This window comes from Staurois parvus, unplaced genomic scaffold (assembly GCF_062004578.1).
Source record: "Staurois parvus isolate SC_StPar_1 unplaced genomic scaffold, SC_StPar_1.0 ptg001246l, whole genome shotgun sequence".
Lineage (NCBI taxonomy): Eukaryota > Metazoa > Chordata > Amphibia > Anura > Ranidae > Staurois > Staurois parvus.
Window position 1 is genome coordinate 1,861,520 of NW_028319042.1, and position 17,220 is coordinate 1,878,739.

At 46.8% G+C, this 17,220-nt stretch overlaps 2 pseudogenes; both read left to right on the forward strand.

Moving 5' to 3' along the window:
- Nucleotides 1-15,819: 15,819 nt before the first annotated feature.
- Nucleotides 15,820-15,946, forward strand: LOC149437915 (U2 spliceosomal RNA; annotated as a pseudogene).
- An 837-nt stretch (nucleotides 15,947-16,783) lies between these two features.
- Nucleotides 16,784-16,898, forward strand: LOC149437916 (U2 spliceosomal RNA; annotated as a pseudogene).
- The last annotated feature ends 322 nt before the right edge of the window (nucleotides 16,899-17,220 follow it).

Consider the following 17,220-nt stretch of genomic DNA (forward strand, 5'->3'; position numbering starts at 1 on the left):
TACCAGATTCTGCTGCTTCTTAATGGCGACCTCCAAACCCTTCATCTCCGGCTTCATGCTCTGCCTCTTGCTGCTCCATGACTTGTCATGGAGAACTTTCTTTTTCTTGTAGTCAGTTTTCAGACTCACCAACTTTTCCTCCTCCTTTGCGATTCTCACCAGATAATCAGCAACCCGCTCTCTAAAGACAGGGAGGGATTCCCCACTTTTAGGGCCACAGCCAAGGTCTTCAGGTGCTGGTGAAGTATGGGAAGGCAAGCTGGGTCCCTCAGGGGGAGCATGGTCTGAGCCTAGCCCAGAAGAGGCCATGTTTCTGGGGCCAGGCGAGCAGGCCTGGCCCCCTAGTGCCTGGAGAGGGAGAGCACCTGCAGCACAACCTCTCTGGTGCAGAGTGTAAGCTCCTCTGGTACAGAGACTGATGTGACTGGCTCAGTGTTCTCTGTACAGCGCTGCGGTATATGTCAGAGCCATATAAATGTATGATATTAATCATAGTGTGTGACTGTGGTGGGACATTAGAGTGTAAACATCTGTGGTGCAGAGAATGATGTGATTGGTTCACTCTTCACTCTTCTTTGTATGTGACCAGCTCTGTGTTCTTTGTACACTGCTATGGAATATGTCAGAGCTATATAAATGTATAATAATATAATACTAGCGGGTGACTGTGGTGGGTTGTTAGAGTGTAAATTTTGTTTATTAAAAATCTTACAAGCAAAAACATAACTAAAAAATTATAATTAAACAAAAATAGCTTACTTCAGCATAGAAAACAGGAAACGGCTTGTTTGCCGGGAAAAACATAAACAGAACAAAATGTTAGAGTGTAAGCTCCTCTGGTGCAGGTTCCGACGTCAATGCCTCATTGTTCTCTGCACAGCGCTATGGAATATGACAGAGCTATATAAATGTATAGTAATAATAAAGTGTGACTGTGGTGGGATGGTAGAATGTACATTTTTGTTTATTAAAAATCTTAGAAACAAACAACATAATAAAAACATATTTACATATATACTGAATAATATATATATATATATATATATATATATATATATATATACAGTGGGGCAAAAAAGTATTTAGTCAGCCACCAATTGTGCAAGTTCTCCCACTTAAAAAGATGAGAGAGGCCTGTAATTGGCATCATAGGTAGACCTCAACTATGAGAGACAAAATGAGAAAACAAATCCAGACAATCACATTGGCCGATCTGGAAAGAATTTATTTGCAAATTAGGGTGGAAAATAAGTATTTGGTCACCTACAAACAAGCAAGATTTCTGGCTCTCACAGACCTGTACCTTCTTCTTTAAGAGGCTCCTCTGTCCTGCACTCATTACCTGTATCAATGGCACCTGTTTGAACTTGTTATCAGTATAAAAGACACCTGTCCACAACCTCAAACAGTCACACTCCAAACTCCACTATGGTGAAGACCAAAGAGCTGTCAAAGGACACCAGAAACAAAATTGTAGACCTGCACCAGGCTGGGAAGACTGAATCTGCAATAGGCAAGCAGCTTGGTGTGAACAAATCAACTGTGGGAGCAATAATTAGAAAATGGAAGACATACAAGACCACTGATAATCTCCCTCGATCTGGGGCTCCACGCAAGATCTCACCCCGTGGGGTCAAAATAATCACAAGAACGGTGATCAAAAATCCCAGGACCACACGGGGGGACCTAGTGAATGACCTGCAGAGAGCTGGGACCAACGTAACAAAGGCTACCATCAGTAACACACTACGCCGCCAGGGACTCAGATCCTGCAGTGCCAGACGTGTCCCCCTGCTTAAGCCAGTACATGTCCGGCCCGTCTGAACTTTGCTAGAGAGCATTTGGATGATCCAGAAGAGGATTGAGAGAATGTCATATGGTCAGATGAAACCAAAATAGAACTCTTTGGTAGAAACACAACTCATCGTGTTTGGAGGAGAGAGAATGCTGAGCTGCATCCAAAGAACACCATACCTACTGTGAAGCATGGGGGTGGCAACATGATGCTTTGGTTCTGTTTCTCCTCAAAGGGACCAGGACAACTGATCCATGTACAGGACAGAATGAATGGGGCCATGTATCGTGAGATTTTGAGTGCAAACCTCCTTCCATCAGCAAGGGCATTGAAGATGAAACGTGGCTGGGTCTTCCAACATGACAATGATCCCAAACATACCGCCCGGGCAAGGAAGGAGTGGCTTCGTAAGAAGCATTTCAAGGTCCTGGAGTGGCCTAGCCAGTCTCCAGATCTCAACCCCATAGAAAACCTTTGGAGGGAGTTGAAAGTCCGTGTTGCCCAGCGACAGCCCCAAAACATCACTGCTCTAGAGGAGATCTGCATGGAGGAATGGGCCAACATACCAGCAACAGTGTGTGCCAACCTTGTGAAGACTTACAGGAAACGTCTGACCTCTGTCATTGCCAACAAAGGATATATAACAAAGTATTGACATGAACTTTTGATATTGACCAAATACTTATTTTCCACCATAATTTGCAAATAAATTCTTTCCAGATCAGCCAATGTGATTGTCTGGATTTGTTTTCTCATTTTGTCTCTCATAGTTGAGGTCTACCTATGATGCCAATTACAGGCCTCTCTCATCTTTTTAAGTGGGAGAACTTGCACAATTGGTGGTGACTAAATACTTTTTTACCCCACTGTATATATATATAAAATTAAACAAAAATAGCTTACTTCAGCATAGAAAACAGAAAACTACTTTTTTGCCATAAAAAAACATAAACAGAACTAATCATATTTTACTATTATTATCTTTATATTGTATCTCAACAAAGCCGACTGTCACCTAAACTCCCCCATCAGGCTAAGAAACGATTAAACATTTATCCCATGCATACAGCCTTATAAAAATCTACAGGATGTGAGAGCACAGATAGCGAAGCTACGCCCCCGGAAACTGACAGACAGCAGCTACGGGGACCTGACATTCCTCCACGCCTTTGTCCAGGCTCCCAGCCCCCACCCATCCTTCTCAAGACCCCGAATCTTTCCAACCTCACCCAGAATGTTGTGCACCACCACCTCGACAGGAAGGACTTTTTTGCGAATGGAAACCTGACAGCGTGCATTCCACGTGTAGTAACGGACTACTAAGCTAACTAGAAATAGTGTCTCCAAATCAAAATCCTGGGGAGTTTGAAAGGCTCTGTATGACCACTCTGCGTAACTCAAGCAGGAAAGGAAAGGGATCCCCAGAGCCCCACCCACCCGCTTGTACACTTCTATATTAAAGGGGCACTCAGTGGCTCAGTGTTGCCTGTACAGCACTCTGGTATATGGCAGAGCTATATAAATGTATAATGATAATAATAAACAATAATAGTATTTGTTGATTGTAGTGTGACATTAGAGTGTAAGTTTTTGTTTATTAAAAATCTTACAAACAAGCAACATAATAAAAACATATTTACATATATACAGAATAAATAAAATAAATATGTATAATTAAACAAAAATAGCTTACTTCAGTATAGAAAACAGGAGACGTCTTTTTTGCCGGAAAAAAAACATAAACAGAACTAATCATATTTTAATATTATTATCTTTATATTGTATCTCAACAAACCCATCCTCCACCTAAACCCCCCTCAGGCTAAGAAATGATTAAACATTAATCCCATGAATGCAGACTTTTTCCAAAAATCTGATGTTACAAAAATCTAGGGGACGTGAAAGGACAGAAAGAGAAGCCACGCCCCCAGAGACTGACAGACAGCAGCTACGGGGACCTGACATTCCTCCACGCCTTTGTCCAGGCTCCCGGCCCTCACCCGTTCTTCTCAAGACCCCGAATCTTTCCAACCTCACCCAGAATGTTGTGCACCACCACCTCAACAGGAAGGACTTTTTTGCGAATGGAAACCTGACACAGTGCATTCCACGTGTAGTAATGGACTACTGAGCTAACTAGAAAAAGTGTCTTGAAATCAAAATCCTGGGGAGTTTGAAAGGCTCCGTATGACCACTCCGCGTAACTCAAGTTATAAAGGAAAGGGATCCCCAGAGCCCCACCCACCCGCTTATAGACTTCTATATTGAAGGGGTACTGAAGCAAGAAATGGTCCATCGTCTCCTCCACCCCGCCGCACTCCACTCTTGGACAACCACGGTTCTCCACAGAGCGATGCTTCAGGTTGCACTTCACATAGAGTCTGCCATGAAACGAGAGCCAGGCCAGATCCCAAAACTTTAAAGGGATTCTCACCGGATTCATCAAGCGCAGACCCTTCCTCATAACCGGGCCTGGGCAATGGCTTGCTAAAAGCAGATTTAACAACCCTCCTCTCCAGGGCCTTCCTAGGAAGAGACTTAATTTCCTCCGCCAGCACTCGCCATTGCCGAAGCATTTTCAGGCATGGGGCAACATAAGTCGGTTGCTTACCATGTTGGACCCTCAGGCTTTTCACTGGCCCACCATTCTCCCAGCCCCGCAGAAAAGGCCTAAACCAGGACTAAAAAATAATAAAAAATAATAATAATTAAAAATAATGAAAAATAATTAGAGTGTAAGCTCCTCTGGTGCTGAGCCTCATGTAACCGGCACAGTAATCTCTTTACTGCACTGCAGAATATGTCAGAGCTACAGTATATAAATGTATATTAATAGCGTGTGGCTGTGGTGGGACGTTAGAGTGTAAGCTTTTCTGGCGCAGAGACTGATGTGAATATCTCAGTGTTTTCTGTACTGCACTGCAGAATATGTCAGAGCTATAATCATGTATACAATAAAAGTGATAAAATTCTAGTGCTCCTAGATTATCTCCCCCTCTGGATACATGAGATCTCCGGGGTCCCAGGCTCAGCCAGTCCCTGAGGAAGCTGGAACCGGCTCCTGTCACAAAGCCATTACTTGTTTAGAACTGAAATTATTCTCCAAATAAAGAAAAAAAAAATCAGCCGCTCCTGTGTCCACGCTTCATCACTCTTTCAATTACATTTTCTCTGACCTTCAGGCAGTCACTTTCGGTGCCAGTCACCAGATCCTGCATGGAATGTGATATGTTCTCCTGGAATAGATGGGGACTGGTCCGGGACCTGGGGCTCAGACTGTCCCATGATTGCCTGCAGGCATTATATACTGTTGGGAAAGCTATGCCGGAAATCTCGTTTTGTCCTTGGAACTGTAAACAAAGGCATCGGCCTTTAACTGTCACCCTACAGCCAATAAGTCATAAAGAACTGTAAAGGATCAATTAGGCTCATTGACGTGTAACAATGTAACACTTTGTGATGTATTTATAATAAAAAAAATGCGCCCAGTGAAAGTGCATGTACAATTGTTTTGTGCAAACGGGGAAAAAAATGAATGTTATCAGAACATTTCTTGTGCTGGTTGAATGTTTTTCGTTGCTTTAAAATTGAAAATACCATATCTGGCCTGTAGATGGCGGTAAGTATCATAGCGCCATCTAGTGGCAAAATGCTGTATTTTCAATCTGTCCAATCAGAGAATGCCTCACAGAAAAAAAAAATACAAGGCATTCTGTGAATGGTGACAGCGCCAAACCAGTGACCCCATGTGTTCAGTGTGCAGAGAGAAGCTGCTTTCACAGAACTTAAGCAGGACCTGGAAGATCGCAGATAGCCAGTGGCATCCCTAGGCAGGTGCAGGGGGTGTGCGCCGCACAGGGTGACACCTACCGCACGGGGTGATACAGGACCCGCTCCACAAAAAGGTAAGTTGTAAAGCAAGCCGACGATCTCCGCAGGATGGGTCGGATCTGCGGATTGAGCATAATGGATCCAAGTCCGATCCATTATGCTCCCCAATCCGCAGATCTGATTCATCCTGAGGGGATCGGTGACTTTCTTTACAACTTACCTTTCTGTGGAGCGGGTCCGGTGTCACCCCGTATAGGTTGCATGCCGACAATCCCCGCAGGATGGATCGGATCTGCGGATAGAGCATAATGGATCGGACTCCGATCCATTATGCTCAATCCGCAGATCCGATCCATTCTGTGGGGATCGTTGGAGGGGGTGTCACAAAGTGTTATCGCACCGGGTGACACCAACCCTAGGGACACCCCTGGAGATAGCACTGTAGTAGCATTGGCTACTACAGTGACTGTCAGCTTCCCCAGCGACCCCTCGGGTATGGGAATGGGTACATACACTGTGCCAAGCTGGACCATTGTAACTATGCAATAAAGTTCATTCCTGGAGTTAAGCTTGAGGATGAATTACTCCATAGTGCCTGCAGCAACAGAGGTCAGTGAGGGCTTGTTTTAAAGGACAGCTTTTATTTTTTACTAAACACTCCTAGTCCACCCCCCCATCCCCCCATCTCTCCTAAACTAACCTGCAATTAGTCTGAGTACTTTGGACTAAGCCCCCATAGACTTGTATGGGGCCATCTCATATACTGGACCTGCTTCCAAAGTGTGGCCCCATAAATTTCTATTAGAGCTCAGTGCACTGGCGCAGCAGGGGATTCCTGCCACAGGGGAAAACTTTACATGGGAGGGAGAACAGGTACATAGGTAAGACGTGGGGGGAAGGGTTAGTGCAGGTTTATATAGGAAGGGTGGGGGTGAAATAATGGATTTTAGCATAAAACTACAGTTGAGTGAATATTTGAATGCCTGTAGCCCATAGATGCCGAACTGTTCCCCATATTGGACCTCAGCCCAGATGATGCTGTGTCCCAGACATTGTCCTGGGATCACAGCATCACCATTATTGTAGTAACAAAAACGAGACATTCAGTGTGGTGATTGGAGGAATTAGTGGGTAGCCCCTGCATATTTAGAGGTGAGGTGTCAGGACCCCGATCTGAACCTACAGCCTCGGCTGTGTCTGGTTGTATCTGGATGCTGGACAGCTCCCTGAACAATTCCCTGGACAATCTTAAACCTTGTTTCTGGTGAACCTTGAACTCTTTGCTCCTCCCAGGAAATTCCTGATTTCTGCCATGTCTCTGAACTTCCTGTTTGCCAGATTATTGTGCTTCCTCCAGCTAATATCTCATTATTGCCGCTCCTGCTGCCGTCCATATCTTCGCTACAACTCATTACTGACCTTTGGCTTGTTCCTCAACTACGCTTCCAGTGTATCCTTACCTGCAATTACTTGTTCCTGACCTTTGGCTTGTTCATCAACTACACTTCCTATGGATCCCAACCTGCAATTTCTTGTTCCTCATCTTTGGCTTGTTCCTCAACTACGCTTCCAGTGTATCCTTACCTGCAATTACTTGTTCCTGATCTTTGGCTTGTTCATCAACTACGTTTTCTATGTATCCCAACCTGCAATTACTTGTTCCTGATCTTTGGCTTGTTCCTCAACTATGTTACCGGTGGATCCCAACCTGCAATTACTTGTTCCTGATCTTTTGCTTGTTCCTCAAGTACGCTTCTGGTGAATCCCAACCTGCAATTACTTGTTCCTGATCTTTGGCTTGTTCCTCAACTACGCTTCTGGTGAATCCCAACCTGCAAATACTTGTTCCTGATCCTTGGCTTCTTCCTTGACTACACTTCTGCTTGATCCCTACCTGCTATATCTTCTACTGGATCTCGGCTTGCTCACCTCCTGGTGGGGAGATCCTGAGAACCACAATCTGGTTCTAACACGCAGCAAAACCTATCTCCACCATCAGGAGCTCTGAATACCGTTTAGTGCTTAGACCCCACACCCAGGGCCGCTGCTAGACAATTTTGTTCCCTAGGCAACACCAGCTATTTTTACCCCCCCAAAAAAAAACTTCACCTGTAGATCTACTTCACCCCTCCTAGCACACATTAGCTTTCACCTCAAATATTCCACCCTAGGACAAATCCTCTCCCCCGAATCCCCCCTCCACAACACACTTTAAATTACCCTCCCAGCACAAATCCTTCCTCTTCACCCAAATCCTCCCTAATAGCACAGCCCCCCCTCCCCTAACACAACCCCTCCCAATCCCCCCCAGCACAAATTCTCCCCAATCCTCTCTCCTAGCACAACTACCCAATCTCCCCTCTTAGCGCAAATCCCACTAATCCCCCTTCCTAACACAAATCCCCCCAATCCCTCCTCCCAGAATCAATCCTCTTCCTTCAACCCCCCCACCTAGGGCACATTCCCCAAAATCCCTACTCTTGCTAAAACCCCTCCAAATTACCCCTCCAAGCATAAAATTCTCCCACCTTACCCAACCCCCCTCCCTCTTGGCACAACCCCCCTCCATTCCCCAAACCTTCCTCCTACACCTAGCACATATCCCCCATTCCTTCTAACACAAACTCCCCCTCATCATCCCCACTACCCTTCCCTGTACAAATAGCCCCCATCCCCCCTCCTGCACAAACCTGTTATCTCAGCACAGATGATTATTACCCCTCCCCACTTTTCATTGTGTACAGTTACCCCAGCCTGTAAGCTCTCGCCCCCCAACTTACAGGTAGGAAACCAGGTAGAGGTGCGATCTGTTCTCTCGCTCCTGTCAGCGGAGCGATCCTCCATACAGCAGATAACATAGGATCGCTCTTGAAGGGGACTGTACACAGTTTGGCTACCCCACCCCCTATCTCCTCCAATGCTCCTCCTCCTGCTCATCTCTTGGCAGCAGGGAGCCAGGGAAGGAATCAAACACTGAACATGCCAATGTTAGAGCGATCCTGTGTCATCTGCTTTATGAAGGATCGCTCCACTGACAGGAGAGGAGAGCACAGCCTGCACCTCCTCCCCCTGTCATTTCTCCTTTGCAGGCTTTACTGCTCCAGGTTGCTCTCCCCTTGTCCAAGCTGTGAGTGCTGTCATGGGGGAAGGCACTTAGCGGCCAGGCACAGAAACTATGTGTCATGGTCCTACCTTTCCTTAGAGATTGTGTTGCTCCATGTGCTGGCATCCATCTTAGTTCCTGCAAAGCATTTTGGGAGCCTTTATGCTTTCAGGCCTCTGCGGCTCCTCCTCCAGAAGGGTGTGGCTGATCAAATTTAAGCCTGCTGTCTGCAGTTGCTCTTTGCATTCGTGTCTTGTATTATCCTTTGCATCAAGCTCTTGTTCTGTTTTTGTTGCTCTCCTGGTAACCGACTCGGCTTGGACAAGACTATTCTCTGCTTTATCCCATTACCTGACCTCCCATTGCAGAACCCAGCCCGTGACCTGAGTATTCTTGTCTACCATCTTGTACTGTTTGCTCCGTCGTTATCGACCCGGCCTGTCCAACCACGCTATACGTTTTCCATCTGGCTCCCACCAGCTGTACGCCATTGGCGGCAGTCATTACCACAGCTGGGGTTACTCTGGGGCCGCAACCTGGTCTCAGGCTGCGTCAAGTCCATTCCCACCATCAGGGGCCCTGGTGAAGGGAAGCCTGGGGCTTAGACTCTGCGCCCTGAGGGACTCTGGTCTGTGAGTAGTGGCTGTTGTCAGTCGCTGCGTGACCCTACCATTACCATTTTCTTCCATATGGGAAGGGTGGCTTTTTTTAATGAAAAAAGGAGTTTTACTGAAAATTTATGTTGTTGCTGTATATTGTGACCTGATAGGAATTTATTCATGCAGCTTTTTAATTTGGGGGAAAAAAAAAGCTCTGAGGAAAGTAACACGTCCCGAAACGTGTCAGCAGGCAGACCACACCACCAGTCGGACACCCTGACATCATTTTAGCCATCTCTGTGGCCTTACAGGCTTTGTATGTGCTAATTTTGTATGTTTTTTTGTCTTTGGAACATTTTTATAAACCTTGGATCATGAGCTCTGTGTTTTCACCACTTGTGTGCTTTTTTCCAGTTCATTGATCTCCCCATCTGAGGAGGGCTGCATCACCAGAACTTTATATATGGGTCATCCACACACTTGATTCCCTGGCCTCTCCCTGGTATTGGCCCCTTTGAGGTGCTGGAGAGTTAGTACTTTTAGTTTTTTATTTTGGCAGGTCCACTCTACCTTTACAATATGCAATAAAAAAAATAGATATCAGTTTTGGGTGGATGGATCCTCCAACTGCTCACCTCCCCACCAACCCACAGCCCTGATCTGTTCTGTTCTCCGCTCCCATCCGCAGCCCTGATCTGTTCTGTTCTCCGCTTCCATCCATAGCCTTGATCTGTTCTGTCCTCAGCTCCCATCCATAGCCCTGATCTGTTCTGTCCTCAGCTCCCATCCATAGCCCTGATCTGTTCTGTCCTCTTCACCCATCCATAGCCCTGATCTGTTCTGTGATCTTCTCCCATCCACAGCCCTGATCTGTTCTGTCCTCTGCTCCCATCCACAGCCCTGATCTGTTCTGTCCTCCGCTCCCATCCACAGCCCTGATCTGTTCTGTCCTTCGCTTCCATCCACAGCCTTGATCTGTTATGTCCTCTTCACCCATCCACAGCCCTGATCTGTTCTGTCCTCTTATCCCATCCACAGCCCTGATCTGTTCTGTCCTCCGCTCCCATCCACAGCCCTGATCTGTTCTGTACTTCGCTTCCATCCACAGCCCTGACCTGTTCTGTCCTCCGCTCCCATCCACAGCCCCGATCTGTTCTGTCCTCCACTCCCATCCACAGCCCTGAGCTGTTCTGTACTCCACTCCCATCCACAGCCCTGATCTGTTCTGTGCTCCGATCCTATCCAAAGCCCTGATCTGTTCAGTCCTGCACTCGCATCCACAGCCCTGATCTGTTCTGTCCTCCACTCCCATCCACAGCCCTGATCTGTTCTGTCCTCCACTGCCATCCACAGCCCTGATCTGTCCTCTGCTCCCATCCACACCCCTGGTCTGTTCTGTCCTCTTCTCCCATCCACAGCCCTGCTCTGTTCTGTCCTCCTCTCCCATCCACAGCCCTGATCTGTTCTGTCCTCCGCTCCCATCCACAGCCCTGATCTGTTCTGTCCTTCGCTTCCATCCACAGCCTTGATCTGTTATGTCCTCTTCACCCATCCACAGCCCTGATCTGTTCTGTCCTCTTATCCCATCCACAGCCCTTATCTGTTCTGTCCTCCGCTCCCATCCACAGCCCTGATCTGTTCTGTACTTCGCTTCCATCCACAGCCCTGATCTGTTCTGTCCTCCTCTCCCATCCACAGCCCTGATCTGTTCTGTCCTCCGCTCCCATCCACAGCCCTGAGCTGTTCTGTCCTCCACTCCCATCCACAGCCCTGATCTGTTCTGTGCTCCAATCCTATCCAAAGCCCTGATCTGTTCAGTCCTGCACTCGCATCCACAGCCCTGATCTGTTCTGTCCTCCACTCCCATCCACAGCCCTGATTTGTTTTGTCCTCCACTGCCATCCACAGCCCTGATCTGTCCTCTGCTCCCATCCACACCCCTGATCTGTTCTGTCCTCTTCTCCCATCCATAGCCCTGATCTGTTCTGTCCTCCTCTCCCATCCACAGCCCTGATCTGTTCTGTCCTCCGCTCCCATCCACAGCCCTGAGCTGTTCTGTCCTCCACTCCCATCCACAGCCCTGATCTGTTCTGTGCTCCAATCCTATCCAAAGCCCTGATCTGTTCAGTCCTGCACTCGCATCCACAGCCCTGATCTGTTCTGTCCTCCACTCCCATCCACAGCCCTGATTTGTTCTGTCCTCCACTGCCATCCAGAGCCCTGATCTGTCCTCTGCTCCCATCCACACCCCTGATCTGTTCTGTCCTCTTCTCCCATCCATAGCCCTGATCTGTTCTGTCCTCCTCTCCCATCCACAGCCCTGATCTGTTCTGTCCTCAGCTACCATCCACAGCCTTGATCTGTTCTGTCCTCCACTCCCACCCACAGCCCTGATCTGTCCTCTGCTCCCATCCACACCCCTGATCTGTTCTTTCCTCAGCTACCATCCACAGCCCTGATCTTTTTTGTCCTCCTCTCCCATCCACAGCCCTGATCTGTTCTGTTCGCCACTCTTTTCCAGCCACACAGAGCCCGACACTCTAATTATATCACATTGGTGATGGAAATCAATGCAGCGTGGGATGAGAGACTCTGCATACATCTGATGAGAGAATATTTGGCTTCTGCTGAGTAATGTTAAATGATACAACAATCACAGCTTGTCATGTGACAGACACCATGACCCCGCATTGGCCGCCAATGACAGACAGATGAGAGTTCTCAGTGCCAGTGACTCAGTTACTCTATGTGCCAACAAGGAGCTTTTAGGTGCCAAGTGGTCCTGTTCTTTTTTTTTTTATCCTTTTTTTTTCCATCGCACAGAATATGGTTGCCCTGGTAACAAAGAGCCAGAGTCAGAGCGCCGATAATACAATCACAATAAGATTAGCGGGGCAACGCATTTTAAGACAAAGATCAAAGTTATCCGAGCCACATGCACATTAAAGAAGGGAAATGTCACTTTAGCCGAAGTCTGTTTTCTGCCTGCGGGAGGATGACACCCTGCTGGGGCGAAAGAGCAGAAAATGAGGCACCTCTATTATTAATAATATTACATTTTGTGTTATTATTACTGTTATTTCATTTTTATTATTATTTTTTCTATTATATTGTATAATTACAAGCTTCTTACATTATACTGTAATTTTATTTTTGTTAAAAATATCTTCCCTCAAAAGACCCTTACTTTGATATAAAGTTGGGGCTTGGGTATTATGATTGATAATATTTATTAATAATTACGGTATATTATTATTAGATTCTTACTGTTTTTATTATTGGCAAAAATACCTTCCCCAAAAAGACCCCTACTTTGATATAAAGTTGGGGCTTGGATAATTAAAGGTTCATTGTCTTCTTGGGCATTCTTGGGTCCTATGATTGATATTTTTATTAATAATTACAGTATATTATTATTATTGTTATTATTATTAATAATAAAAAAATAATAATAATAGATACTTCTATTTTTTTATTTTTGTCAAAAATTCCTTCCCCAAAAAGACCCCTACTTTGATACAGAGTTGGGACTTGGGTCCTATGATTAATATTATTTATTTATTTATTTTTGTATTAACAATTTTTATTAGTTTTCACATATATATATATATATACACATACAAGCAGTAAATTAAAGACAAATTAATATTATTTATTAATAATATTTACAGTATATTATTATTATTATTAACTTCTTACAATATATATTTTTTATTGTTAAAAAAATTATTTCCCCAAAAAGACCCCTACTTTAATATAAAGCTGGGGCTTGGATAATGAAAGGTTTATTGTCTTCTTAGACATTGGTGATGTAGCCCTGGTCGACACTGGTGATGTGGCACCGGTGAGCACTGGTGATGTAGCTCTGGTAGGCACTGGTGATGCAGCTTGGGTAGGCACCGGTGATGCAGCACGGGTGGGCACTGGTGATGCAGCATGGGTGGGCACTGGTGATGTAGCCCCGGTGGGCACAGATGATGTAGCCCCGGTGGGCACTGATGATGTAGCCCCGGTGGGCACTGATGATGTAGCCCCATTCAAGCTGCATGAAAGTCATACCAAAGTAGTGCATGAACTACTTTGAAGTCACTGTGACTTGAAGTTGCCCAGATATGAATGGTACCCATTGGGAGACATGGGAGGGTGACCATTTGAACCATAAAGTCACATGACAAGACGCACAAGTGTGAATGGGTTCTCAAAGTCCTTCATAGTAGTACTCAAGTTGCCTAGCAAAGTTGTACTGTAAGTCGCGCCACTCTGAGGTCACAGTAGTGTGAACCAAGGAGCCCTTAACCTCTGAATATTGTCTCCAGTCAGATGCTGAACAAGAAACATTCAGCGTTTGTCGATCGTTCCAAGTTTGGATGCTGCAGGTGGAAAAAACTAATTTGTATTTGGAAAATCAAGAAAAGAAAACAGTTTCCCTGCCCCTCGGAGCCACGCATGGTCATAATTATCTGCACCATAACGATGGCGGCTTTTTAATAATGCAACAGATATACACTTCTTCCTCAGCTGGCCCGGCGCCCAGACATTTGGAAACGCTACGATGCCGAGATTCCTTTACAATATCCTTTTTTCCCCACAAACAACAAAATATATATATACACTATATTGCCAAAAGTATTGGCCCCGCCCTCCCAATCATGTGATTCAGGTGCTCCAATCCCCTCCATGGACGCAGGTGTATACAATCAAGCCCCTAGGCATGCAGACTGCTTCTACAAACATCGGTGAAAGAATGGGTCGCTCTCAGGAGCTCAGTGACTCCAAGCGTGGTCCCATGATAGGTGGCCACCTGTGCAATAAGTCCATCCGGGACATTTCCTGGCTACTAAATATTCCACGCTCAACTGTTAGTGGGATTATAACAAAGTGGAAGCAACTGGGAACAACAGCCACTCAGCCACCAAGTGGTAGGCCACGTCACATGACAGGGCGGGGTCAGCGCATGCTGAAGCACACAGTGTGCAGAAGTCACCAACTGTCTGCAGAGTCAATAGCTAAAGACCTCCAAACTTGGTGTGGCCTTCAGATGAGCCCAACAACAGTGCGTAGAGAGCTTCATGGAATGGGCTTCCATGGCTGAGCAGCTGCATCCAAGCCTTACATCACCGAGTGCAATGCAAAGCGTCGGATGCCATGGTGTAAAGCACGCCGCCACTGGACTCTAGAGCAGTGGAGACATGTTCTCTGGAGTGACCAATCACGTTTCTCTGTCTGGCAATCCGATGGACATGTCTGGGTTTGGTGGTGGCTAGGAGAACAGTACTTGCCTGACTGCATTGTGCCAAGTGTAAAGTTTGGTGGAGGGGGGATTATGGTGTGGGGTTGTTTTTCAGAGGTTGGGCTTGGCCCCCTAGTTCCACTGAAGGGAACTCTTAAGGTGTCAACATACCAAGACACTTTGGACAATTTCATGTTCCCACCAACTTTGTGGGAAGAGTTTGGGGATGGCCCCTTCCTGTTCCAACATGACTGCGCACCAGTGCACAAAACAAGGTCCATAAAGACATGGAGGAGCCAGTTTGGGGTGGAGGAACTTGACTGGCCTGCACAGAGTCCTGACTTCAACCCCATAGAACACCTTTGGGATGAATTAGAGCGGAGACTGTGAGCCAGGCCTCCTCCCCCGACATCAGTGCCTGACCTGACAAATGTGCTTCTGGAAGAATGGTCCAACCTTCCCATAGACACCCTCCTAAACCTTGTGGACGGCATTCCCAGAAGAGATGAAGCTGTTATAGCTTCAAAGGGCGGGGCCAACTCAATATTGCACCATACAAACTAAGACTGGGGGGCCATTAAAGGTCATGTGTGTGGAAAGGCCGGCCGACTAACACTTTTGGCAATATAGTGTATATATATATCTGGAGTGAGGCCATGGAAATCAATTTGTAAATATCATCCTGTTATTTATTAATGTAATAGAGGAGAATGAAATCAATATGTTGTAGAGGAAACATTTAGAAGATCTTCCTTCATGATGGCATCTTGAGGGTGTTTTCGTCCTGACGAGTTATGACAGGTTGGGTTCGGCAATCTTTGCTGCCATCTCCTGGCAATGGGGGGCTGGAAGCCGCAGAAAAGAAAACAAACGCAGGGGGTGAGATGGGAGGATAGGTTTCGGGGAAAATCTCTGGAGTGATCGGCGGGAAGTAGACCAGCCTGGAGGTCATTGAATAGATTTCCATTCCTAAGCGATTTAACAGGGAAACATATTTTTATACACATAACTGTTGTCTTTGTAGGACGAGGGGGCCACTTAGGAACCTTTTTCTTTTCTTCTTTCTAGATAGAAATCCTTCCCTTCAGTCTTGCTCAGTTGTACCAGCTCCTCTCCTGGACTGAAACTGCTTCCTCTGATTTCACTGCACACCGTGAGCTTCTCACAATGTGCGTTAGAAGCTGCAGCAAGTCAGATAGAGTTCCGCCTCATTTTCCGGCTGGAGGACATCTAGCATCATCTAACCCAGTAGTGTGGGTCCTCTCTGCCTTTTGGCTAAGATCAAGTGTAGTATCTGTTCTTATCAGTGTCCAGTGGGGGTGCTCCCGGCCATTCTAGCTTTGTGGGGATGGCTGTTGTATAGTACGCTCACTGGTATGATGGGGGTCTGGACAGCAAGTACCGGGGGGACAGAAACCGGGACACCCACGAGTTAAGCTGGAGTCCTGGCAGTAATTCCCCCGAGGAGACCGGAAGGACCCAGTACCTCCTGATTTGGACGGATCTACCTTGTCTGGCCAGGGGCTGAGAAGGCAGAAAGTCCACAAACTCAGTTCCCCCTGAGTAGACGCCCTCAGTGGTGCCACTAGTAACACCTGGGTGTGGGACCCCACTGTGTGAAGATGGCACAAGGTCACTGTTTTTACACTCTTTTTGCACAGCGCCCTAAGGACCAGGCCTTTTGGCTAAGTTCGGGGCAATTTTTGCTACAGGCCTCAGGGCCTGGACTGTGCACAATTTGGCACGGTACCACTTTTTATATTTTATATTTATTCAATTTATTTCACTCCCACGTTTGTCACTTTTTTCTGCTTTTGTGTGTGTTTTTCACAGGATGGAGGGTGTGGGTCCTCGGGCCTTCCCTGAAGTCTAGGGGGAGGATGTGTGGCCTTTTGGTTCCTTCCTCCCCTGATCCCTAGGGGGTTTTCTCTTTGGGAGAGCCCCCTGACCAAGTACTGGGTGTCCGGCTTCGGCTGGACATAAGGAACGGTGGTCCACCAGGCCTTTTGGCCAGGAGGACCAAATGGGAACCTTGTCCCTGTCAGGAGCTTCGTGCCCCGGGGGATCAGGGTAGTGGTCCAGCCCCTTTAGGGGTAGGACAAAAGCACACCCTAAGTGCACTTTTTCGTGTGGTGTTCGCAATTGCACTTTTTTTGTGATCACTTACGGGTTTTTCGTTGTAGTTTGCACGTTTGCGGACTTAAAAAGAAAAAAAGTAGTGTGGGTCCTCTCGGCCTTTTGGCTAAGATCAAGTGTAGTATCTGTTCTTATCAGTGTCCAGTAGGGGTGCTCCACGGTCATCCAAACCTCGTGGGGATGACTGTTTGTATAGTACCCCTGCTGGAATGATGGGGGTCTGGACGGCTAGTACCGGGGGGACAGAAAGCGTGGTGCCCACGAGTAGCTGGGGCCCGTGAGTAATTCTCCCGAGGAGATCGAAGGACCCAGTTCCTCCTGATTTGGATGGATCTACCTTGTCTGGCCAGGGGTCGGGAAGGCAGAAAGTCCGCAAACCAGTGCCCCCTGAGTAGTCGCCTCAGGGGTGCCACTAGTAACACCTGGGTGTGGGACCCCACAGTGTGAAGATGGCACATGGTCACTGTGTTTACACTTTTCTTGCACAGCGCCCTTAGGACCAGGCCTTTTGGCTAGGACCAGGGCA